Below are 25488 nucleotides of genomic sequence, written 5' to 3' on the forward strand. Positions count from 1 at the left end.
CGTTGACTGTTTAAAAGATAGCATTTTATTTTTTATATTTTTACAACAACATCCCCGAATCTATGCCCTTTTTCTGAGCTGTGGCAAATATAGCTTCTAATGTACTCTTACCTCTTAAGGGCTTAGAACCTAACAGAGAACCAAATAATTCTATTTCTGTAAACCAGACTAATTTTTAATGCCTGTCCTTATCCACAAATAAGCATAGTACTGTTTACTAAGAATATGAGTTATTTTCAATTGACTTATTAAAAATAAGACAATTTTTAATTTTCTGCACTGCAGAAAATCTCTACTTGTTAACATGAAGGGACATCTAACTTTGGGGTGTCCAACCCTATGTGATACATGCACCACATGACCTTACCCCCTGGAGTACACAATGTACCTCATGTGAAGGGACTAGAAGATGGTGAAATCTAGAGCACTAGGGTTCCTGCTAAGAGAAAATATCCTCTATGTAATAGTGGAGCTGCACCTTGCTAACATAATAAGTGAATCACCTAAGGAAGACATTCAAAATGACATTACAAGTTGGCATGCCATAGGGAAGGGGACATTTTCACGTAACCATACAACTAAGTGGATAATAGTATGCATTCAACTGATGCTGAGAGATGGACTTTTTCTTCTTCTATGTCATATGAATCCTCATCATTACGAAAACGTGTTTCACATACATTTATGAGGCTTACCATTAATATGCATAAGAATCAATCAATAAATCAATAAACAAATCAATCAATTTTAAAAAATTACCTGTACAAAATTGTGAACTGTAAGATTTCAACCAATCTGTTCTCCTTAATAGTCCTGTCAGTACCAACTACATAACTGAAGATCAGTTAAAAGATGTATTTAGAAGAAATCTAATAATTTTAACTGGATGTTTTATGTATTTACATTTCAAATATTATCTCCTTTCCCTCCCTTCTATCCACCTTCCCCTCCACATTCTTCCATGAAGATTTTCCATTCCCATACATCCTTCCCAATTCAGTGCTCTGGCATTATGCTATATTTGGGAAATGAGCCTTCACAGGGCCAAGGGCTTTTCCTCCTATTGATGCTGGATATGCCATCCTCTGCCACATATTTGTCTGGAGTCATGGGTCCCACCATTTTTGTTTGGCGGTCCAGTCCTTGTAACTGTGGGTGGAGGTCTAATTGGTTGATATTTCTGTTCTTCCTATGCGGTTACAAACCCCTTCATCTCCTCCAGTCCTTTCTACAACTGCTCCATTGTCTTCCCTGTGCTCAGTCTTATGACTGACTTCAATCCTTATTCCTATTAGTAAGGTTCTGATAGAACCTCTCTGGAGATATGCAAATCAGGTTCTTGTCAGTAAGCACTTTTTGGCATCAGCAATAGTGACTGAGTTTGGTGGCTGCATATGGGATGGATTCATAGCTGTGTGAGTTTCTTGATGACCTTTTGTTCAGTCTCAGCTCCACTCTTTGTTCCTGTATATCTTCCTGTGAATATTTTGATTTACCTTCAAAGAAAGACTGAAGCATGCTCATTTTGGTCTTCCTTCATCTTGAACTTCATATGGTCTGTGAATTGTTTCTTGGGTATTCAGGACTTTTGGGCGAATATCAACTTATCAGTGAGTGCAGATCATGTGTGTTCTTTTGTGAGTGGGTTAAATGACTCAGGATGATATTGTCTAGTTCCACCCACTTGCTTAAATATTGCTTTTAGGCATTGTTTTAATAGCTGAGTAGTTTTGCATTGTGTAAATGTACCACATTTTCTGTATTCATTTTTCTGTTGTAGGGCGTCTGGCTTCTTTGTAGCTTTTGGCTATTATTAAATAAGGCTGCGAAGAACACATTGGACCATGTGTCCTTGTTATATGTTGGAGCATCTTTTGGGTATATATATCCCGAGCTGTAGTATAGCTGGATCCTCAGGTACTACAATACCAAGTTTTCTGGGGAACCACCACAATGATTTATAGAGTGGTTGTAGCAACTTGCAATCCCACCTAAAATGGAGGACTGTTCCTTTTTCTCCACATCCTTGCCAACATGTGAAGTCACCTGAGATTTAATCTTATCCATTCTGTCTTTTGTGATGTGGAATCTCAAGGTTGTTTTGTTTTGCATTTCGATGACAACTAAGGATGTTGAGCATTGCATAAGGTTCTTAGTGTCCATTCGAAATTCCTCAGTTTAGAATTCTTTGTTTGGTCCTGTATTCCATTTTTAATAGTATTATTTGGTTCTCTGGTTGACCATGGGTGTTCTAAATCCTCTTGCCAAAATCTTGCATTCCATTTGACATTATACAAGAGAATTAATAATTCTGAACTGTGACACCAAGAAGAAAGTGAGAAACATAAGGACTAAAAGATGGAGTTTCTTAGAAAGGTTCATGTTTAATTTTTCTTGTGCCAGTGCCCTCAACTGAGAAAATGAGTGATGCTGTTGATTCCTAAGATGCTACAATCCACCAAGCTTTCTAGCCAATATTCAACATAGGGAAATGAAACTTTTAAAGCTGAGAGAATCTTTGCTATTTCTTGTAAGATATTGTCTCATCATTTATGTTAGTCATAAGGACACTATGTAGAAAAGATGACTTTGATTAACTTATAGTCCTCCCATATGCCTTCTTCTTCACAAGATTACAGGCATTTGGCAGCAAATCTACACACTTTCCCAGAGAACATTTATGGGTGTGTGACTGCTGCTGTTTTCCTTGTTATGTGGTTTATATGAGGGGTTGCTTTTTCACATTAGGAAGTACATCTGCGAAGTGTGTAGATGCATGCCATAATCCCTTAGGGATGATTGGCTTGAAAATTGAATTTTCAGAACTAATATGAGTTATTGAATTTGAGCCTAAAATAAGGTTATGTCCAAATATCTTCAATTCGGAAAAAATAAATCTGAGAAAAATTTCAAAGTATGCTTGTTGTCTTTTCATTTGTTTTGTTTTCCCATTTATTTTAAATCCGATCTGTGTGATTGCAGAGACTCATATGTTCATGAGTGCATGAGGACAAAAGAGGATTATGAAAATCAAAAGATATATTCATAGGTGCTTGTGAGCCTGGGAACAACATTCCCTTAAATAACAAACACTCTCCACAGTCCCAAATACAGAACATTTAATATTTCTATTTAAATTAAAGGTACAGATGCTTACAAATGCTAGATGTGATCTAGCACCACTCAGCATGGTTTTAACTTTGTTTCTCTAAATCCATTCTTGCCTCGTCTTTCATATTGAGAATATTACTATCATTTGCCACCATGCCTGGCATTATGTTTTCATTAAAAAGCAATTACTTAAAAAACACTTCAATCATATTGTTTTGTGCTTAAGACCCAGTCCTTGATTTATATCAAATTAGGCAACAACTTTGCATTTGATTTCTGTTACTGTGCTAACAGAAAATTGGGGAATTTTAGGGTTCCTAAAATTCCTGTTTATAGAATTGTATTCCTGCTTATAGAATTGCATGGTAAAAACTTAAGCATGAACTAAAGGAAGCCATAGAGGAATAAAAATTACTGACTTTCTAAGTATGCTTTTCAACACAGCACTGGGCTGACAAGCCAAGTATAGCATTTCTCACATTGCATTGAGTCCAGCTACACTGATGATTAATCAAAGAAAGCCCTTAAACTCATGTTCTCATTTCCTTCTCTCAAATGATTCTAATTTTATCAAGGTTATAAAAATTAAACAGTACAATATTTTGCATATGCTTTCTCAAATGAACTTGTGGAGATGCATAATGTGAAAGTCACAAAGAAGAAATAAAAAAGACATATATTTAAATTAAATTAAATGAAAAAAAGAACTTGGTGAAAAAGTCATCTGTGGAAGGAACCTGATCTTAAAAATCTGTCAAAGGACTTCAAACTATTGCACATCATATGAGTACATATCAAACGTTGACCATTGCTGATGATGTGCTCAATGATTAAGTAGAATTTCTGAAAAAATTACTTGACACTGTTTTATCAGATTAACAAACTTCCTTCACAGTCAGGAAAATGTGACAGTATGCAGAAAATGGAGATTTCACATTTTATATATCTCCATATATAAAATATAGAAGGTGTGGTGGTCAGCAACCAGAAGCTTTAGTTCTAAATACTAGAATTCAAATTGGTAGAAATTACACTACATGTTTCCAGAGTAAAGGTAAAGAGTATAAAAATGAATGTATCCTCTTACAAAATTTTCCCTCACCCAAAGATACGAAACAAAACACAACAAACAAACAAACTAAAAAGTTAAACCAAACAAAACCAACCAACCAACCAACCAAATGAACAGCAGCAACAACAGCAAATACAACATTAATAGTAACAACAACAAAAAATCCAGGGATTAGTGAAGAAGTTGGTGGGAAAGATCTTCAGTGTCAAAGGATGAGGAAGTTAGCTGTGAAGAGGAATATTCTAAGAAGAGGATAGGTAGAAAAAAAGTTTTAGGAATATGACTCCAAAAATAAAATCTGAGAAAGATTTATTACACTGTGCATGTCAGTATGGAAGGAAGAAAGCTTGCAAAGCTTTTAGGCTACACAACAATTTAAAGGGATCTCTAAGTAAGAGAATAGGACACATTGTCATTGCAAAGGAAGGAAACAAAGAATTGTTGGTTATGTAGTATTAAATGATGAGCCATGAGAACATAAATGTATGTAATTTTTGCATGGTTCCTACAGTTTATATTTCAAAATGTACATGTATATAAAATACATGTATGTATTCAGCAATATTTAATGATAAAAGAGCCCATGTGTTTTTTAGGAGTGCAGAGAGAGGTTAAAAAAAGGTGTGTTAGAATCAGGATTTGTAAAGTAAAAAAGCAATTAAATTACACTCTGAACAGTAAAGTACCAAATAACAGTAAAAAATAAAAAATCAAAAACCATTATTTTGAAAGAATGACACTATTTCACAAACAATTGTTCAGAAATAGTAGTGTGTTATGTTTTTTTATCTGTGTGTTTGTGTATGTAATATGAAACTAAATAATCTTTAATTATTCCTATTTGGATAAAATGCATGAGATTCTTCATCTAAAGTATTTTATATGTTTGCAGACTTCACTGACCAAATTTTGAAAATGGTAATTTGTACTACATTATTTTTCTTATCAATTTTTCTCAGTATATGAGACACTCTTAAATTTCGTAATGATGTGGTGTGTTTTCATATAAAGATCAAGAGCAGGCAAAATCTGACCCCCATACTCCTTTTCATATACTGAACTATTCTTAGTATGTTATTTGATATTCTGAATATCTTAATAGTATATTATAAATCTAGTCCAATATCTCATCCATAATATATGGCAATCCAATTCCCACATAAGGCAATTTACCAATTAGCTGATGTTTTAGTTTCTGTTGCTGTAAAAAACACCATGGTCAAAACATATATGAGAAAAGTGTTATTTCCCTATGTACCTTGGTCACACTTAATTGAATGAAGCCAAGAAAAGAACATGGATGAAGGGATTCAATGATAGACCATGGAATAATGCTGATCACTGGGTTCCTGTCCATCCTATGACAGTCTACTTCCTTATAACTCCCAGAACATCTTGCTTGGAGGTTGTCTTGCCTACATGGAGCAAAATCAACTTATACTAATCTGTAATTAAGAACATTTCTTAAACACATATCTACAAATCAAAATGATTGTAGCCTCTCAGTAATGGATATTTCCTGTTCTCAATATGTTTAGGTTTCTGAGAGCTCATTTGCCACCAAAACTTACTAATTGATATTGCTTTAGGCAGTGCTGTTCTGTGTTACAAATACTAGGCCTAGATATTACTTAATTTTCTTTGATGATTTATGAACACTTTTGTTAAGACAAAGCAAAATAGATATGTTGAGCATCATTAAAATTTTAAAACTCTCAAAGGTTCGATAAAGCAATTTATCTTTTTATTTCTGAAGAACATTTAAATCTGGTCGAAGTAAAAGAACATAACACTTTTGGATAAATATGCACCCAAGCAACCCTGCACTAGAAGCCAAGATGGAGAAAACCTCCAGAACAACCATAACCTTCCCCCTGGTGCTGTGGTAGACAGGGAGGAAGGTGATCCAAACACTGTAGAACACCAACATGCTGAATGTTAGGAACTTGGCCTCATTGAATCTGTCAGGAAGGTTCCTAGCCAAGAAAGCCACAGTGAAGCTCCCCAGAGCCAAGGAGCCTAAATATCCCAAGACAAAGTGGAAGGCAATGACTGAGCCTTTGTTGCAAGTGATGATTATCTTTCCATGTTCAGATTGCATATCTCTGTCAATAAATGGAGGAGATGTCACCAACCAGATTCCACAGAGAACAAGTTGGATTAGGGTACAAATGGGAATGAGCAAGTTAGTTGCCCCTTTTATCATCATCTTTCTTATCCTTCTCCCTGGAGTAGTGAGCTTGAAAGCTGTGACCACAGTTACGGTTTTGGCCAACACAGTAGAAATAGCAACTGTGAAAAATATTGCAAAGGTGGCCTGCTGCAGGATGCATGTGGCCTGGTTGGGATGTCCAATGAAAAGCAATGAGCAGAGAAAACAGAAGACTAGAGATATGAGCAGGATGTAGCTGAGAATACGGTTATTGGCTTTCACAATGGGAGTATCCCTGTACTTCACAAAAGTGACTAGTACTAGAATTGTGATGGCTGAAAAGGACAGGGCCAGGCAGCCTAGAGCCATCCCCAATGGATCTTCATAAGCAAGAAATGTCACAACTCTTTGGAGGCACTTGGTTTGTTCTAAGTTGGCATAAGAATAATCTGGACATCTCACACACTGCTCCATATCTGTTGGCAAAGAAAAATAATCCCTTATAAGGTATCATAATCATGTAGTTAATAATTATATATTTGTTTTTTTTCAAAGGATATATCAATAAATAATTTGGAGTTGAGAATATATTACACTCATTATTGCTTCACGGACTAATTACTTATGTTTCCTGTCTATTAACCTATGCTTTGTGATGGAACAAATCATCATCACAGAAATTGGAAAAGTTATCACTTAAACAAAAATGAAATAAAAATATGATGATTACTAATATGCATAATCTCAGTTTATTTTATTTCTCAATCCATAAATTTACTATTCAGAGACAAGGGTAGTATGCTGACATATTTATTGATGCTGGTGGATGAAAAACATTATGTATTTTGTTTGCTTTGATTATTGTGCACTTTGTGTCTACACATAGGCTTGTGAACATACAATGCCTCATTCAAAAACCGTTTGTGTATAGGAATATTTTCATGCTTGAAGCCGTATGTCTCATAAACTTATGCATGTCCTTCTTGTTGTGGTACAATTTCTTTTCCCCCAACTACACTTTCCATGGTTATGGATATAGAAGGTTATGGCATGAAGATTATTGATATTGACATTCATCCCACTTTCCTTATTTAGGCTGTGATTAATGATAAGCACTCTCCTATTTCTTGTTGCATTCTTGATATCTTCACTCTTTTTCTAATTCTTTGATAGGAAATGCCTAATCCTTTATGTCATGTAAGCTCTTAAAATATGTTTCACTAGAGAACACTTGTTGTTCTGAGCATCTTGTCTTTGTCAGGGACTAAGCTTGGCGACAGAAAGTTTGTGGACTGTAAATGTAGTCAAGATTCTTTGTACTAAGGATCAAAGAAGAATATACATCAGCTTAGGTTATGCCTAAAATTATCTTTTAAAAAATGTTAGACATGTGTATCCCCTAAGCATTTTCTGCATAGTATAAAAGCATTAACCATTATATTCTGAGAGACATGGGTTGTTTTTGGAAGAAATTGCAGGTAATTAAATGGGTTCAAGGGAAACTGATATTATTTAACCAATTAAATTTTGAAACATGGAGATTTTTGGGCTGTAGTTTCCATCTAGGACATATCATATTTCTAGTTTGTAAAGAGAAGATATTCAAATTCAGCAAATTTTTCTCTGCAAGCAAGAATGTAACTGTATCATTGGCAATCTCATTTTCTTGGCACTGTACACAATCAAAGCAGCAGTCGGCTGTTTGTTTCTGATGGCTTTTTCTGAATCCTGCAATACATGTCTCACTACACACTGAGGAGGGAACCTGAGGCAATACACATACAGACACACAGACACACAGACACACGGGCACGCACACACATATAAATATAAATTATATATAATAATATATATACATGAAATATGCACATTATATATGTTATATAAATATGTATTCAATATGTATGTCTCTGTGAAGATCTTGAATACATCATATATAAAATGAACTATAGATTAATATTTTGGAATTTAACAGATGTATTCCTCTGAAAATTTATTATTTTTTTTTTTGGTTATTTTTTTCGGAGCTGGGGACCGAACCCAGGGCCTTGCGCTTCCTAGGCAAGCGCTCTACGACTGAGCTAAATCCCCAACTCCAAAATTTATTATTTTATATTACCCTGAAATGCATTGAATATCATACAATAATTTTGTCATGAATATTATATATGCAACATTTTAGGTATAACAATTTAAATTTTCTCCTTGCTAAAGTGATTATTTCAAATGTAACTTTTATGTGGCATCAGTTTTTCTCTTAAAAACTGATAAATAAAATAATAAGAACACAGAGTTGTATGGAAAGAGAAGGTAGGATATCTCAAGTAGACTTGTTCAATAAATAAGAAAAAAGTATGTCATATAAGACTCTCATACAATTAATGAACTTTTCCTAAGTGTAAAAGAAAACATTTAATCCCCATTCCATCCCACTCCCGCTCCTGCATCTATTAAAGAGCTCCCCAACACACTGGCCACTCTGGCCTCAATGATCTAACATTTTCATATTCTGTGGCATGCACCCTTCACAGGACCAAGGGTCTCTCTTCACTCTGATGGCAGATGAGGCAATATTCTGCAGAGGAGGGGAAACTGGGAAGGAGGATAATATTAAAATGTAAATAAATAAAATTAAGGGGCTGGGGATTTAGCTCAGTGGTAGAGTGCTTACCTAGGAAGCGTAAGGACCTGGGTTCGGTCCCCAGCTCCGAAAAAAAGAACTAAAAAAAAATAAGTAAAATTAATAATAAAAATCTATAAATTAAAAAAGTTTTAATCTAGGAAAATACTTCTCATAATGAATCTATGCTATACTTAATTAGGCTACAACTATGTTCATACATAATCAGTTTATATATAGTTTATATGTAGTTACAATATATATATATATATATGTGTGTGTGTGTGTGTGTGTGTGTAACTGTAAATATTGCTATAAATTTAAAAAATATGTTTCTGTAGGGTAGGGTAAATAGTCATATGGATGCAATTGACCATAGTATTCAGAGTCCTTTGATCCCTATAACCAGATCAAATGAATTTCAGTGTCATTAAATTTTGGTGCTTGTGACTGAGAATGGTCATTTGCAAGAGTATTAATTGGTCTTGACCACAGGGATATTGTTGAGTGCTACCCATTTTAAAATTTAGATATCTTTCAAAAAATAAAAATTGTAGTGTACCTAACAATGTTTCTCCTGTGACCCACTCCCAGTCTTCAGATATATGAAGTTGTTGACTCTGTGGCAAACAAGGAAAATAGCTTCCTATTTTCACTTTTAATCCAAGGCCTTTTGGAAAATTCCAAATGATGAAAATGTCATACTTGGCACACTGATTTTCCTTATGACTCATGTTCACCAGCTCTCCAACAGGGTTAGTAAATACCCTAGTTTTCAGCAAAGAAGCCACCTGAAAGAGATGAATCATTATATGCTTACAAATGCAGATCAATACAGAGAATACCAAATTGAGAATGTCCCATAATTTTTTAATGTCTTTCAGAAAATACAGGTATATTATAGTAACCCCATGTAGTAAAATACACTATACTGTATTATTACAAGTTATAATTACATGTTATATTGTATAATTACAATTTAATATACTTCACATAAATTGTTGCTGGTTAAGAAAGCTAGAATAAATGATTACCAGAGAACAAATCACATGGTATGTGTACACATGTTTGTCTAAAATAATATTTACAAGCTAAAGCCAAATATGTAAGAAAAAAGGGGGAGTTATAAAATCTGGAAGTTTTGGAAGTAAAGAATGGTAGTGGGTCAATCATGGACATACTGCATAGATGTATGAAATACCCATTAACTCAATGAAATGTGTACTCTTAATCATACGTGTTGTTATAAATATTATTAATTTAAATGAATAGCTATTATCAGAGCACATGTACTCATTTTGAGAAATTCTTCTTGAGAAAAATATTCTAGTCTAGTTATCACTTAAGGATTTTGTGATGAAACTCTTGGCTCCTTTTAAATTTTGAACTTATTTGGTTAAATGTTAAAACAAATTTTCACATAATTCACTTATATTTATGAAAATGTATTGTCTCCTATTAAAATTTATCACTGTGCATGATATATATCCATGTAAAAAATTCATTTTGGAGTTTTGCAATATAGAAAACTTTATACCAAGAGATAACCTGTAACAAATGTATGTGAACTTCTCAGTGGCCTGAAAGGTCACATTGCTATACCTAAGCATACTGAAATGTAAGAAACGTTACCTGCTGACAGTCAGTGAATAGTCCTTTGGGTTTGGCCATTTCCTGAGACTCTACTTGTTGAAAAATGAGTTCGTGATAGGTGTGGGCCACAGCATACCCAGCATTATACAAATTGTAACCTTCTTCACTCAGGACCATGTCAAATGTGTGCTGTGTTAACCATTCCAATGGGTTTTTCAACATAAAAAAATCCATTTTCTTCTTGTTCTTTGAGATTGAACAGTTAAAATGATTCCACTGCAGCATAGACTGCGAAATATCTACTGGATATTTGGATGTGTTTATTGTTTGCATAAAAATTCTAAATATAGCAATGTCATTGTGGTGGTGGGCAAAAATGACAGTCCCGTGGAAGAAATCAAGGCTGAAATCTTTATCATATGTGATGACATCCAATTGTGAAGTTGTGATCCAGATTCTCCGTGCAATTAAATATGCCCATCTTCTAAAGCTGAGTTCTTGAGTGGAGTTCATTTTGCCATAAACGATAACAAACTTTGATGAAGATGTCATAAGTTGTTGGTCATATATCTTAAACTTTGTGTTGTATAACTGAATGCTTTCTGGGATCATAATCACAAAAGCTAAACAGATCACATGCCTTTGCATTTCTTCTCTCAAATCTGAGTGAAACTGAATACCTTGGTCATCATCTGTGATGACCAGTCCTATCCAAGTCCATTCAAAATGAAACATCAAGGAGACCATGCCATGAAGCAAATATGTTTCCTTGGTTGCTATCTGATAGATATAGGGAAACTGGTCATGGTCACTCAGGTTAGGATTAAATGGTCCAAAGAAAATCTAAAGAGTATAGAAGAGAGGATGAAACATCCACATGAGGAAGATGATTGTTAGGGGGTTTGTACATAAATACAAGTAATGCAACTCACCGTTCAGAATTCAGACTGAGGGTAGTAAGATTACACAATACATATCATAGATTTTTACTGATATATTCTAGAATATTCCTGACAAAACTCTATGTTCTAGAAAACAGCTTTTCCTGTTTGCCCAGTATAGTTATACAATCTGATTATTTTATTCTCTCTCTCTCTCTCTCTCTCTCTCTCTCTCTCTCTCTGTGTGTGTGTGTGTGTGTGTGTGTGTGTGTGTGTGTGTGTGTGTGTGTTTAGCAGCATACCTATAAATGCATGGGGTCCAAGTTTTCTTGTAGGCACATGTAAATGGAATTTAAATGTTGGTAATTCGTCCAGTGTCACACATTATTACCTTTGGTGTTCTTGAATAAATTGATAGTTTTAAGGATGTTGTCCATGATGGTCCTCTAAGGCCTATATCACAACGTTGCTTTATTCCACAGAAATAATTAATTAGCTGAAAATTGTTGTTTTGGTTTGAATATGCTTTATCCAGAAATCCCAGTGTATCTTCACACAGGCCAGCAATGATGGAAAATATCAAAGACATGTTGGATAAAAGATAGGGATTCTTGTTGATCTCATCAGTTGCAAAAAACATTACCAGAAAAAAATTCATATTTTCTTGCTGGTATCCTAAAACCAAGCATAATGATGATTAAGGAAGATGCTTGAAAAAGAAAATTTCAGTTGCAATTAAGTTTGTATCAAAAGGCATTCTAAGGGGTTGGGGATTTAGCTCGGCGGTAGAGCGATTGCCTAGCGAGCTCAAGGCCCTGGGTTCAGTCCCCAGCTCCGAAAAAAAAGAAAAAAGAAAAAAAAGGCATTCTATATTTCTGTCTAAATGTCATGAAATGTCTCATAATTTAGAGATCTTAAGATTAGAATACAATTTAAAAGTTCATAGACCCATGACACTAACCTATGATAAATTTTGTAACTTTGACAGTCAATAAGGGGACTATTTTACCTCTGAATACAATATTCTGACTACATTAGCATCCAATTGATTAAGACTGTTATAATATAATCTTGGAGATATAATTCCACAAATACAAAATAAAAAGCATGCCTGGGATGAAGCCTACTTTATCATGGTGGATGATTGTTTTGATGTGCTCTTGGATTCGGTTTGCCAGAATTTTATTGAGTATTTTTGCATCGATATTCATAAGGGAAATTGGTCTGAAGTTCTCTTTCTTTGTTGGGTCTTTGTGTGGTTTAGGTATAAGAGTAATTGTGGCTTCATAGAAGGAATTCGGGAGTGATCCATTTGTTTCAATTTTGTGGAATAGTTTGGATAATATTGGTATGAGGTCTTTATGAAGGTCTGATAGAATTCTGCACTAAACCCGTCTGGACCTGGGCTCTTTTTGGTTGGGAGACCTTAAATGACTGCTTCTATTTCTTTAGGAGTTATGGGGTTGTTTAACTGGTTTATCTGTTCCTGATTTAACTTTGGTACCTTGTTTCTGTCTAGGAAATTGTCCATTTCCTGTAGATTTTCAAGTTTTGTTGAATATAGGCTTTTATAGTAGGATCTGATGATTTTTTAATTTCCTCTGAATCTGTAGTTATGTCTCCCTTTTCATTTCTGATTTTGTTAATTTGGACACACTCTCTGGGTCCTCTCGTTAGTCTGGCTAAGGTTTTATCTATCTTGTTGGTTTTCTCAAAGAACCAACTTTTGGTTCTGTTGATTCTTTCTATGGTCCTTTTTGTTTCTACCTGGTTGATTTCAGCTCTGAGTTTGATTATTTCCTGACTTCTACTCCTCCTGGGTGTATTTGCTTCTTTTTGCTCTAGAGCTTTTAGGTGTGCTGTCAAGCTGCTGACATATGCTCTTTCCTGTTTCTTTCTGCAGGCACTCAGCGCTATGAGTTTTCCCCTTAGCACAGCTTTCATTGTATCCCATAAGTTTGGGTATGTTGGACCTTCATTTTCATTAAATTCTAAAAAGTCTTTAATTTCTTTCTTTATTTCTTCCTTGACTAGGTTATCATTGAGTAGAGCATTGTTCAATTTCCACGTATATGTGGGCATTCTTCCCTTATTGTTATTGAAGACCAGTTTTAGACCGTGGTGGTCTGATAGCACGCATGGGATTATTTCTATCTTTCTGTACCTATTGATGCCCGTTTTTTGACCAACTATATGGTTAATTTTGGAGAAAGTACCATGAGGAGCTGAGAAGAAGGTATATCCTTTTGCTTTAGGATAGAATGTTCTATAAACACCCGTTAAGTCGATTTGGCTCTTGACTTCTCTTAGTCTGTCTACGTCTCTGTGTAAATTCTGTTTCCATGATCTGTCCATTGATGAGAGTGGGGTGTTGAAATCTCCCACTATTATTGTGTGAGGTGCAATGTGTGTTTTGAGCTTTAGTAAGGTTTCTTTTACGCATGTAGGTGCTCTTGTATTTGGGGCATAGATATTTAGGATTGAGAGTTCACCTTGGTGGCTTTTTCCTTTGATGAATATGAAGTGTCCTTCCTTATCTCTTTTGATGACTTTTAATTGAAAATTGATTTTGTTTGATATTAGAATGGCTACTCCAGCTTCCTTCTTCTGACCATTTGCTTAGAAAGTTGTTTTCCAGCCTTTCACTTTGAGGTAGTGTCTGTCTTTGTCTCTGAGGTGTGTTTCCTTTAGGCAGCAGAATGCAGGGTCCTCATTGTGTATCCAGTTTGTTAATCTATGTTTTTTATTGGGGAGTTGAGGCCATTGATGTTGAGAGATATTAAGGAATAGTGTTATTGCTTCCTGTTATATTCATATTTGGATGTGAGGTTATGTTTGCTTTTCTTCTCTTTGTTTTGTTGCCAAGACAATTAGTTTCTTGCTTCTTCTAGGGTATAGCTTGCCTCCTTATGTTGGGCTTTACCATTTATTATCCTTTGTAGTGCTGGATTTGTAGAAAGATATTGTGTAAATTTGGTTTTGTCATGGAATATCTTGGTTTCTCCATCTATGTTAATTGAGAGTTTTGCAGGATACAGTAACCTGGGCTGGCATTTGTGTTCTCTTAGGGTCTGTATGACATCTGTCCAGGATCTTCTGGCCTTCATAGTTTCTGGCGAAAAGTCTGGTGTGCTTCTGATAGGTCTGCCTTTAAATGTTACTTGACCTTTTTCCCTTACTGCTTTTAATATTCTTTCTTTATTTTGTGCATTTGGTGTTTTGACTATTATATGACGGGAGGTGTTTCTTTTCTGGTCCAATCTATTTGGAGTTGTGTAGGCTTCTTCTATGCCTATGGGTATCTCTTTTTTTAGGTTAGGGAAGTTTTCTTCTAAGATTTTGTTGAAGATATTTACTGGTCCTTTGAGCTGGGAGTCTTCACTCTCTTCTATACCTATTATCCTTAGGTTTGATCTTCTCATTGAGCCCTGGATTTCCTTTATGTTTTGGACCAGTAGCTTTTTCCGCTTTACATTATCTTTGACAGTTGAGTCAATGATTTCTATGGAATCTTTTGCTCCTGAGATTCTCCCTTCCATCTCTTGTATTCTGTTGGTGAAGCTTGTATCTACAGCTCCTTGTCTCTTCTTTTGGTTTTCTATATCCAGGGTTGTTTCCATGTGTTCTTTCTTGATTGCTTCTATTTCATTTTTAATTCCTTCAACTGTTTGATTGTGTTTTCCTGGAATTCTTTCAGGGATTTTTGTGATTCCTCTCTGTAGGCTTCTACTTGTTTATTAATGTTTTCCTGTGTTTCTCTAAGGGAGTTCTTCACGTCTTTCTTGAAGTCCTCCAGCATCATCGTCAAATATGATTTTGAAACTAGATCTTGCTTTTCTGGTGTGTTTGGATATTCCATGTTTATTTTGGTGGGAGAATTGGGCTCCGATGATGCCATGTAGTCTTGGTTTCTGTTGCTTGGGTTCCTGCGCTTGCCTCTCGAAATCAGATTATCTCTAGTGTTACTTTGTTCTGCTATTTCTGACAGTGGCTATACTGTCCTATAATCCTGTGTGTCAGGAGTGCTGTAGACCTGTTTCCTGTTTTCTTTCAGCCAGTTAAGGGGACAGAGTGTTCTGCTTTCGGGCATGCAGTCTTTCCTCTCTACAGGTCTTCAGCTGTTCCTTTGGGCCTGTGTCTTGAGTTCACCAGGCAGGTCACTTGCAGCAGAAAAGTTGGTCTTACCTGTGGTCCCGAGGCTCAAACTTGCTCCTGGGGTGCTGCCCACGAGTTCTCTGTGGCGGCAGCAACCAGGAAAATCTGCGTCGTCCTTTCCGGGAGCTTCTGTGCACTAGGGTTCCAGATGTTGTTTGGTGTTTTCCTCTGGCGTCCAAGATGTGTGTGCAGAGTGCAGTCTCTTCTGGTTTCCCAGGCGTGTCTGCCTCTCTGAAGGTTTAGCTCTCCCTCCTACGGGATTTGGGTGCAGAGAACTGTTTATCCGGTCTGTTACCTTCAGGTTCCGGTGGTGTCTCAGGCGCAGGGGTCCTGCCGCTCCTGGGCCCTCCCCTATGGGAACCCAGAGGCCTTATACAGTTTCCTCTTGGGCCAGGGATGTGGGCAGGGGTGGGCAGTGTTGGTGGTCTCCTCTGCTCTGCAGCCTCAGGAGTGCCCACATGACCAGGCGTTGAGGTCTCTCTCCAAGGGGTTTTGGGAGCAGAGAGCTGCTGCGGGCCGGGATCCGAGGTTGTGGGACTTCCGATAAACACAGGAAGTGCCCGGTCCTAGAAGAATTTTGCCTCTGTGTGTCCTGAGTTCACCAGGCAGGTTTCTTGCAGCGGAAAAGGTTTTCCTACCTGTGGTTCTGAGGCTCAAGTTTGCCCGTGGGGTACTGCCTAAGCCCTCTCCGCGGCGGCAGCAACCGGGAAGATCTGCGCTGCTCTTTACGGGAGCCTCCATGCACCAGGGTTCCAGATGGCGTTTGGTGTTTTCCTCTGGCATCTGGATGTGCGCAGAGTGCAGTCTCTTCTGGTTTCCCAGGCGTGTCTGCCTCTCTGAAGGTTTAGCTCTCCCTCCCACGGGATTTGGGTGCAGAGAACTGTTTATCCGGTCTGTTTCCTTCAGGACCCGGCGGTGTCTCAGCATCCTTTTGGCTCCTATACATGTCAACATGAAGTCACCTTTTAGTGTGTTGCTACTATTTTAATTTTGTAAAAGTGGATTGAAATTTCTCTTAACACTTCAGGTCTCCTAATTCTTTAAGGTCCTTTAATAGATGTCTGAACCCTATGATCTTCTTTCATTTCAAATGTGTTCCTCTGCCCAAGCATATTTGGCAGTTCATCTGTCATCTGTTACTATTAGCAAATACCTCTCATCAGGAGTAAAACACCAAACAGGCTCTTTTGCTGAAATTTTCACTTTTAATTGAATGTTTGAATCTATGTTTTTCTTTCTAAACCTTAAAAGTGTATTGATACAATTCATATATTTGTAAATTTAAATCTTATTATGACTTGTAGAAGTGTCACTAATAAGAATGTCCACTATTTTTTCCAATGAGATCTGGAATGATACAGAATGTATCAGAAATTGAATTTCTACTGACCTAACACAGAATTACAATAATGTGAAGCCACCACCAATATCAAAGTGTACAAAGTATACTGTTGCTAACAATTAGAAAATATTTTGTTTAAATCGGAAAGACACAAAAAATGAATAAGAAATGGGATGAGAGTCAGGGATAGAAAAGTGCAGAAAACTTCAGTTTATTAAAGAATGAAATCACAAGCTCATGGATTAGTTAAAATTTGAGTGATTTCAACATCCCTTCTCTCATGATTTGCAGGCACAAATGATATCATCTCACACTTGGAATCTAAGAACTATGTAGCCACATTGAGAACAGCTTCTTATCAACAAGAAGTACATTTAGTCTCCTAGATTTTCCATAATTTTACATTTTTTTAAATTAAGAAAAATATTGAAAATCTATATGATGCAAGTAATAATTCTAGTAAGTGACTGAGTGTTTGCATCACTGGATGAAAAGATATTCTGGTAACAGAATAAGAAATCTGGTAGGCATTTTCCATATTCAGTGACAGCTCCAGAATGACAGGAGGAGCTCATTTAAAGAGTATTTTATAATGCAAGGCAAATATATATATATATATATATATATATATATATACACATATATATGTACATATATACTCATAAGTATATATGTAATAATATACATTTAATCATATATAGTAGACATCATTCCACAACCACCACCACACGTTTCAATGTCTGAGTGTATGCCCAACTTTTAGAGGCCAAAATTAGATAACCATTTTATTGAGGCCTTTAGATGCATGCTTATAAAGGAATGGTTGGCAGAAAATTGAAAAGAGGCAGTGATGCAGTCTCTTCATATTGAGATTTTGCCAAAAGTGGGAATTATGAACTCAAGGTAAAGGTAAAAACCTATTTCAACGTATATCAACAAAGATTCAAGAGATAGAATCCAGTCTCTCTCATTTTCCAGCTTTGTGAACTTGAGCCAATGTAGTAAAGCTAACGTAAACTGTGACACATTTGAAAGTATCAAAACATTGATTGAAGTTATAATTAATATTCTGTGGTTCCTAAAGTTACAAGGGGAAAAAAAGACAGGATCTTACAGGGTGTGTGCAGTTATATACTTCTAATTCATAATATTGAAACAAGAAATTAAGTTAGTAACTTACCTAAAATTAATAATGTGATTATAAAAATTTTCTTCAATAGGGCTCTCAAGTGTAAAAAGGACAAAACCACACTCATTTTGCAAATCTCCATCATTAACTTCTCTCTTCTTTATCTTCCAAAAGCAATTGGGTTCAGTCAAACTGCACAAGATGAGACAAAACTTCAGGGAAAAAAAGGCAATAGTGAAAGCACACAGCTTCTTCATGTCTGCTAGGATCTAGCATGGAGCAATTGTGAAACCTGATTCTTATGCAGGCAAACATAACACACACATTTACACTAGTTTGTATATTTTAAGGCTTCTGCTGATGGGCAATCCACTTAATTATATTCAACAGTTTCTTTCTGTTCATCCTATGTTCTGCTCCCTGGATACAATGGGAAAATTCTGACATCAAGCTCTACATCTGAGGTCTGAAGACTTTTGATCAAAACATTTCCAGAAACATGTTTTGAAGATAATGTTCTTCATCCACAGCTGCCATGATTTCATTAAAATCCATGCCATAAGTATTCCAAAGGCCAATCTTCTCTTGAACATCCTTCAACAGACCATGTGTCAACAGCAATATTTATGAACCCAATAGATTTCCTCAGAACTTTTATAGTAAGACAAGAGTTGAGAAGGTATAAATGTTCCATATCATTTGGACTTTGGATTGAATAATGACACATTATTTCTTTCATTCCCTGGTGTAGGGAAGGGAAGTTTCACATGCAACATTGAGCCAGGAGTTGAGCATGTTCACAAAATCTCCTTAAGCTCCCCATGATTCTTGTGATCTGGAGAATATGTCATCATGCTAAATCCAAAAATTCCTGGAATCATACAGATTCAACGTGCATCCTGACAATATCAATTCCTATGCAGACATTTAATGGGTTGTAATGCTTATCTCTTGCCTGATAATCAGTTCTTAACACTCAATGACATTTGGTAAATATTTTTTTCTTTGATGTTTGTTCACACCTCAATAAGATGGTTGAGAATAATTTTGTGTTTTCTTTAAAGGAATGAAAGAATATACCTGTCATTTATGAGAGAGAATTTTATTGCTAATATTATTATATAACATATATTTTTATACCTAGTTGGTATATGTTTTGAAATGGTATTGTCTTAGTTTACATTGCAACAAGACAGATGCATGTCTGATATGTAAGTTGATGTCTATAGGCAGCAGAGGGCTGGTACCAGTTAGGTCAATGCCATGATTGTACAGTAAAAAAATAAGGTGGGAGAGTAAAAGAAGGGAGAAAAATCAAGATGGAGACAGAGAAGAGTGATCTGCATCTGGGTGGTCTTGAATTGTCAAGGTAGATGGGTGGATTTCTATAATCAAATTTATATTTTCTAGGCAGGCAGCTTATATCCTTATTAACTGTTTGTAAGTTTATTGTTTGGATATATTTTGGATTGAAAACTTAACATACAAATCTGATTGTTGTGTTAAGAGTTTGTTGCATCTTGATTTTTATGTTTAATTGGGTATTTCTTATTTACATTTCAAATGTTTTTCCCTTTACCGGTTTCCTGACCACAAGCCTCCTACAACCACCCTTCTATATGGGTGTTCCCCTGTCCATCCATACCCCTTACCGTTTCTCCCCAAAAAAATTCCGTACACCAGGACTCTGCCCTTGGCAGGATCAAGGGCTTCTCTTTCCATTTATGCCTAGCAAGGTCATCCTTTGCTAAATATGCAGTTGTAGCCATGGGTAAGCCTGGGTAGTGGTTTATTCTCTGGGAGCTCTGGTTGGTTGACATTTTTGTTCTAATGGGGTTGCAAGCCCCTTTAGCACTTTTAATCCTTTCTCTAATTTGTCCAATGGGAGTCCATTTCTGAGGTCAGTAGTTTGCTGTTGGCATTCACCTCTGTACTTGACTTGCTCTGGCTGTGTCTCTCAGCAAATATCTATATACAATTCCTGTCAGCATGCATTTCTTAGCATCATCCATCTTATCTAGTTTTGCTTGCTGCATATATATTGGACACATGGGGGACAATATCTGAATGACTGTTCCTTCAATCTGTGCTCTAAACATTGACTCCATATCCCTTCCTATGGATATATTTGTTTCCATTTGTAAGAAGTGAGGCATCCCCATTTTGATCATCTTTGTTCTTGAGTTTCCTGTAGTCTGTGGATTGCATTTTGGGTAATCAAAATTTAGGGCTATTATCCACTTAACGGTGAGAGCATACCATCTGTGTTTTTCTGTGATTTGGTTATCTCACTCAGGATGATATTTCTAGTTCATTCCATTTGCCTATGAATTTCATGAAGTCATTGTTTTTTGATAGCTGAGTTATATGCCACTGTGTAGATACACCATATTTTCTGAATCCATTCCTCAGTTGAAGGGAATCTGGGTTCTTCTTGCTTCTGACTATTATAAATAAGGCTCCTATGAACATAGTGGAGAATGTGGCTTTGTTGTATGTTGCAGTGTCCTTTGGGTACATGCCCAGGAGAGGCAGACCTGGGTCCTCAGGTAATACAATGTCCACTTTTGTGAAGAACCTTCTCACTGATTACCAAAGAGGTTGTTCCAAGTTGCAATACCACCAACAATGGAGGAGTGTTGTTCTTTCTCCATATCTTCACCAACATCTGCTGTCAACAGGTTGTTGATCTTAACCATTCTGATTGGTGTGAGGTGGAATCTCAGGGTTGTTTTGATTTGCATTTCCCTGAAGACTATGGATGTTGAACCATTCTTTATGTGATTCTCAGCCATTAGATATTCCTCAGCTGTGAATCTTTGTTTAACTCTGTACCCCATTTTTAATAGGGATATTTGGCTCTCTGGAGTCTAACTTCTTGAAATCTTTGTATAATTTGGATACTAGCCCATTATTGGATGTGGGATTGCTAAAGATCTTTTCCCAATCTGTTGGTTGGCATTTTGTCCTAATGACAGTGTCCTTTGCCTTACAGAGCATTGCAGTTTTATGAGGTTCTATTTGTTGATTCTTGAACTTAGAGCATAAGGCATTGGTGTTATGTTCAGAAAAATTTTCCCAGTGCCCATGTATTAGAGACTCCTCCCCATGTTTTCTTCTATTAGTCTGAGTATATCTGGTTTGATGTGAATATCAATGATCAACTTGGGCTTAAGCTTTATACAGGGTGATAAGTATGAATTGACTTGCATTCTTCTACATGCTGACCTCCTGTTGAACCAGCACCATTTGTTGAAAATGCAACCTTTTTTCCATTGGATGGTTTTAGCTCCTTGGATGAAGATCAAGTGACCATGGGTGTGTGTGTTCATTTCTAGGTCTTCAATTCTTTTCCACTGATCTGTCTCCCTGTCTCTGTACCAATACCATATAATTTTTTTAACTATTGCTCTGAAATAATGCTTGAGGTCAGGGATGATGATTCCCCAAAAAGCCCTCTTAGTGTTGAGGATAATTTTAGCTATCCTGGGATTTTGTTATTCCAAATGAATCTGCAACTTGCTATTTGACATCTATGAAGAATTGAATTTGAAGTTTTGTGAGGATTTCAATGAATATGTTGATTGCTTTTGGCAAAAGGGCCGTTTTTGTAATATTAATCTTTCCAGTTCATGAGCATTGGAGGTGTTTCCATCTTCTAAGATCTTGATTAATTTATTTCTACGAGACTTTAAGTTATTATCATACAAATCTTTCTCTTGCTTGGTGAAAGTCACACCAAGGTATTTTATATTATTTGGGAGTATTATGAAGGGTGTTGTTTCCCTAATTTCTTTCTCAGTTTGTTTATCTTTTGCATATAATAAATCTCCTGATTTATTTGAATTAATTTTAAACCCACCCGCTTTGCTGTCGTTATTTATCAGGTTTAGTAGTTCTCTTGTGGACCTTTTCTGGTCACTTAAATATACTATCATATCATCTGCAAATAGTGATACTTAGACTTCTTCCTTTCCAATTTGTATTCCTTTCACCTCCTTTTGTTGTCTGATTGCTGTGACTAGGTGCCACACCCAACCTCAACCAGCAAGGAAGACAAGACCACAGGAGATGTTCTTCAAGCAGTTTTACTCAGGAACCTTGATACAATCTTCTGACCTCTATCTCTTCTGACTCTCTCCCCATGGGGAACGCCCTGCACCACACTTAAATAGTTAACACTGGGAAGTCCTAGCAAGCCACATGGGTCATGTAGATAGGCTGTCACTATGCGGAAGCTAGCAGGCCAGGCAGACATAGCCAAATAAGGATTTGTTTACTGCAAGGAGCGCTCACCATTGGGAGGGTTGAAGGCAGAAACCAGCACCATGTTTGAGGAGTGGCACGTCACATCTCTCTACAGTTCCCCCTTTTTGTTTAATTAATCAAGCAGGAAAGGCACCCTTGAGCGTGGCAACCCGCCCGCCCACCCCCCCCCCCGTCTTAGGATCATCCCTTCATTAAACCCATTGTAGGACACCTTGTCGTCCACAATGTTCCATGCCTTAGGTAGTAGGGAAGTTGCCCGTCTCTGGGCAAGGTCACTCACATATACTCAGGGGCAAGGTGCAACTAGGTCTTCTGAATGACTGTAAGCCAGGCTTGAGGGGACTGTCCTGCTTCAATGGCTGTAAATATCTGTACCACCATAGCCGCGTGTCGCCTCTGAACAAACCTCTTTCTACAGAGACACCACAGGCTCGCTAGGGAGACCAGCAGCAAGAATCCAGCTAGGGCTCCCATACCCACCCACTCTCTAAGATGATACATAGCAGCAGCAATCCAAGATGACAATCCCGTAGCCAGTCTAGCATCTGCACATGTGGAGTTCACGGTCACGATGGCTACACGTAGCTTATCCATCTAATTCTCCAGTCCAATTACCTAAAAAATAACTTGACAACTGTTTAGACAAATTAGAGGAGTGGGCTTAAAGGTCATGATGTATCGGCAGGAGTCTCGGGAACACCAATAGTATCCCCCACCGGGGCTCCCTTTTGACCAGCATTTGGGTCACACCGAGAAGTGTCAGCAACAGCAGGATCTTCATTCTTGTTGCACCTCCTGGTCAATCTTTCAGGGACCCACAACGGATCTTGCTGGTCCTGAGGAAACACACAAACAAACTCTCTCGCCCATGCCAACACAGGGTCTGGCCCATGCCATAAGCCAGTGAGCACATCTTTCTACTTCACATAACCTTTCAATGTGCCCTCCCAACACTGATGTCGGTCAGCGGCAGAAAGGCCATCATCACCCAAAATTAAAAAATTAAGAGTAAAAAGAGCTAAGGATATCTGTTCCTTAGGAGTTCTGCCATGGCCTATTCCCCCTTTTTGTTTAATTAAGCATTCCTTCAAGGTACGATGTTCTCGCTCAACAATACCTTGACCTTGGGGATTATAAGGCAGACCATGGCTCAACTGCACATCCATCTGTTTACAAAAGGATTTAAAAGATTGGGCAGTGTATGCTGGGCCATTGTCATTTTTAAGTGTTGAGGCTTTCCCCAAGCAGCCCAGGCTTCTAGGCAGTGTCCAATAACATTGTGTGCTTTTTCCCCACACATAGGGGTAGCATGAATGACACCTGAGCAGGTATCCATAGAAACATGAATGTATTTTAGAGTCCCAGATCCATATATGTGAGTTACATCCACTTGCCAAATCTTTTTTTTTTTCACTTGCCAAATCTTTAGAGGCAGTAAGCCCCTGGGATTAACCCCCACACTAGGGGGATGATGGAAAGTGATACACTGTTGACATCCTAAAACTATCTGTCGAGCGTCTGCTCAAGACAGATGAAACTTCTGCTGTAAGGTTTTGGTAGGCACATGAAATTGTTGATGAAACTGTCGGACTTGATCCAATGATGAGATTAAGAAGATAAACTCCATTCAGGTACATCTATCCACAAGATCATTTTCCTCACTTAGAGGACCAGGCAAACCTGTATGAGCTCTAATATGTTGGACAAAAAACTTGTGACGTCTTTTCCAGATCAATTCCTGAAGTTCCCTCAGCAGCTGGCATACCGTGCTGCTAATTTTAATAGGGCCAGCCACTTCTAATATCTTAACTGTATTAACAACATATGATGAATCAGAGAGCAAATTACAGGCAAAAGAACAATTTTTAAACACTTCCAGCACAATTTTGAGTTCAATTACTCGTGGAGAGCCGGGTTGATATTGACACAAAATTGGCTCTTGATGGTCAATCATATAGGCTCCACAGCCATTTTTGGATCCATCTGTAAAAATGTTTGGGGCCCCCTGTATGGGAACACTGGAGGTAACCTTAGGATAAATCACAGGATGTTCCTTAAAGAAGGATAGCAAAGGGTGTTTTAGATAATGACTATCTATCTCTCCATGGAATCCACAGCATAATATAACCCAATCATCCACAGTGCCACATAAGATCTTCATTTGCTGACCTGCATAGGGCACTATGATCGAGGTTGGGGAAACACCAAAATGTTGTATGCACTGTTGAATCCCATTCAGGGCTAATCGTGCAACTGCTGAAGGATAATAGGAGAATCCAAGGCCGAATTCCCAGCCAAAATATTATACAATGGTTTTAATTCATAATTTGGTAATTTTAAATAACATCTGACCCAATTAATACCTCCCAATAATTTTTGAAAATCATTAAGAGTCTTAAGGTTATCTTTCCTCAATTCAACCTTTTGGGGGATAATGATATAAGGGCTTACTTTTGTTCCTAAATAATTTACAAGATTGCCCTTTTGTACCTTTTTAGGAGCAATAATCAATCCTTTACCCTCTAATCTCCCGCCGCCAAATTGGCAGCAGCCTGTTCCTTGGCAAACTCAATAAGAAAAGCTTTCCAGTCCAAATACTGTCCCGGACTAAGACAGACCTGAGCAAGGTTAGTCCAATCACTAGGAGTCATGCAAAATCTGGGTAAGGCCTCAACCTGAGCTATGGTAAATGAGGCCGTAATGCCATATATCCTGACTGATTCCACCAGGGACTTGATCACCTTAAAGTCTAAAGGATCATGATACCTTTGTTGACTAGCATCCACATAAACAGGATAGGCCAGATGTAGTTCTGTGCAGACTGCCTTCCACACTTCTGAGCAGAATGTACTACCAAAAACTCTTATTTCCTCCCTCTACAACATTGCAGGGAGGAGGAGCCGAGGGGAACTGCCCAGGAGGTTCCTCCACCATTTTAGGCTTTTTCCTTTTCTTCTTCTGTCTATTCCTTAGAGACTGTTTCTGCATCTGATCTATCAACTCTTGTAACTCTTCTTCTGAATCTGTTTCATCTGTTTCCTCCTCTGTATGTGTCTTTTCTGAGTCTGTCTCCTTTGCACTTCCCTGCTTTTCTGACCTCTCCTCTTGAAGCATTTCTAGGGCACCTTGCCCCTTCTCTATAGCTGCCTGATAACATTTATGAT

At 37.2% G+C, this 25488-nt stretch overlaps 1 pseudogene; it reads right to left on the reverse strand.

Moving 5' to 3' along the window:
* Positions 1-5927: 5927 nt before the first annotated feature.
* Positions 5928-18312, reverse strand: LOC134484839 (vomeronasal type-2 receptor 116-like; annotated as a pseudogene).
* Positions 18313-25488: the final 7176 nt, after the last annotated feature.

The sequence above is a fragment of the Rattus norvegicus genome, chromosome 1, assembly GCF_036323735.1.
Source record: "Rattus norvegicus strain BN/NHsdMcwi chromosome 1, GRCr8, whole genome shotgun sequence".
In the NCBI taxonomy this organism is placed as follows: Eukaryota; Metazoa; Chordata; class Mammalia; order Rodentia; family Muridae; genus Rattus; species Rattus norvegicus.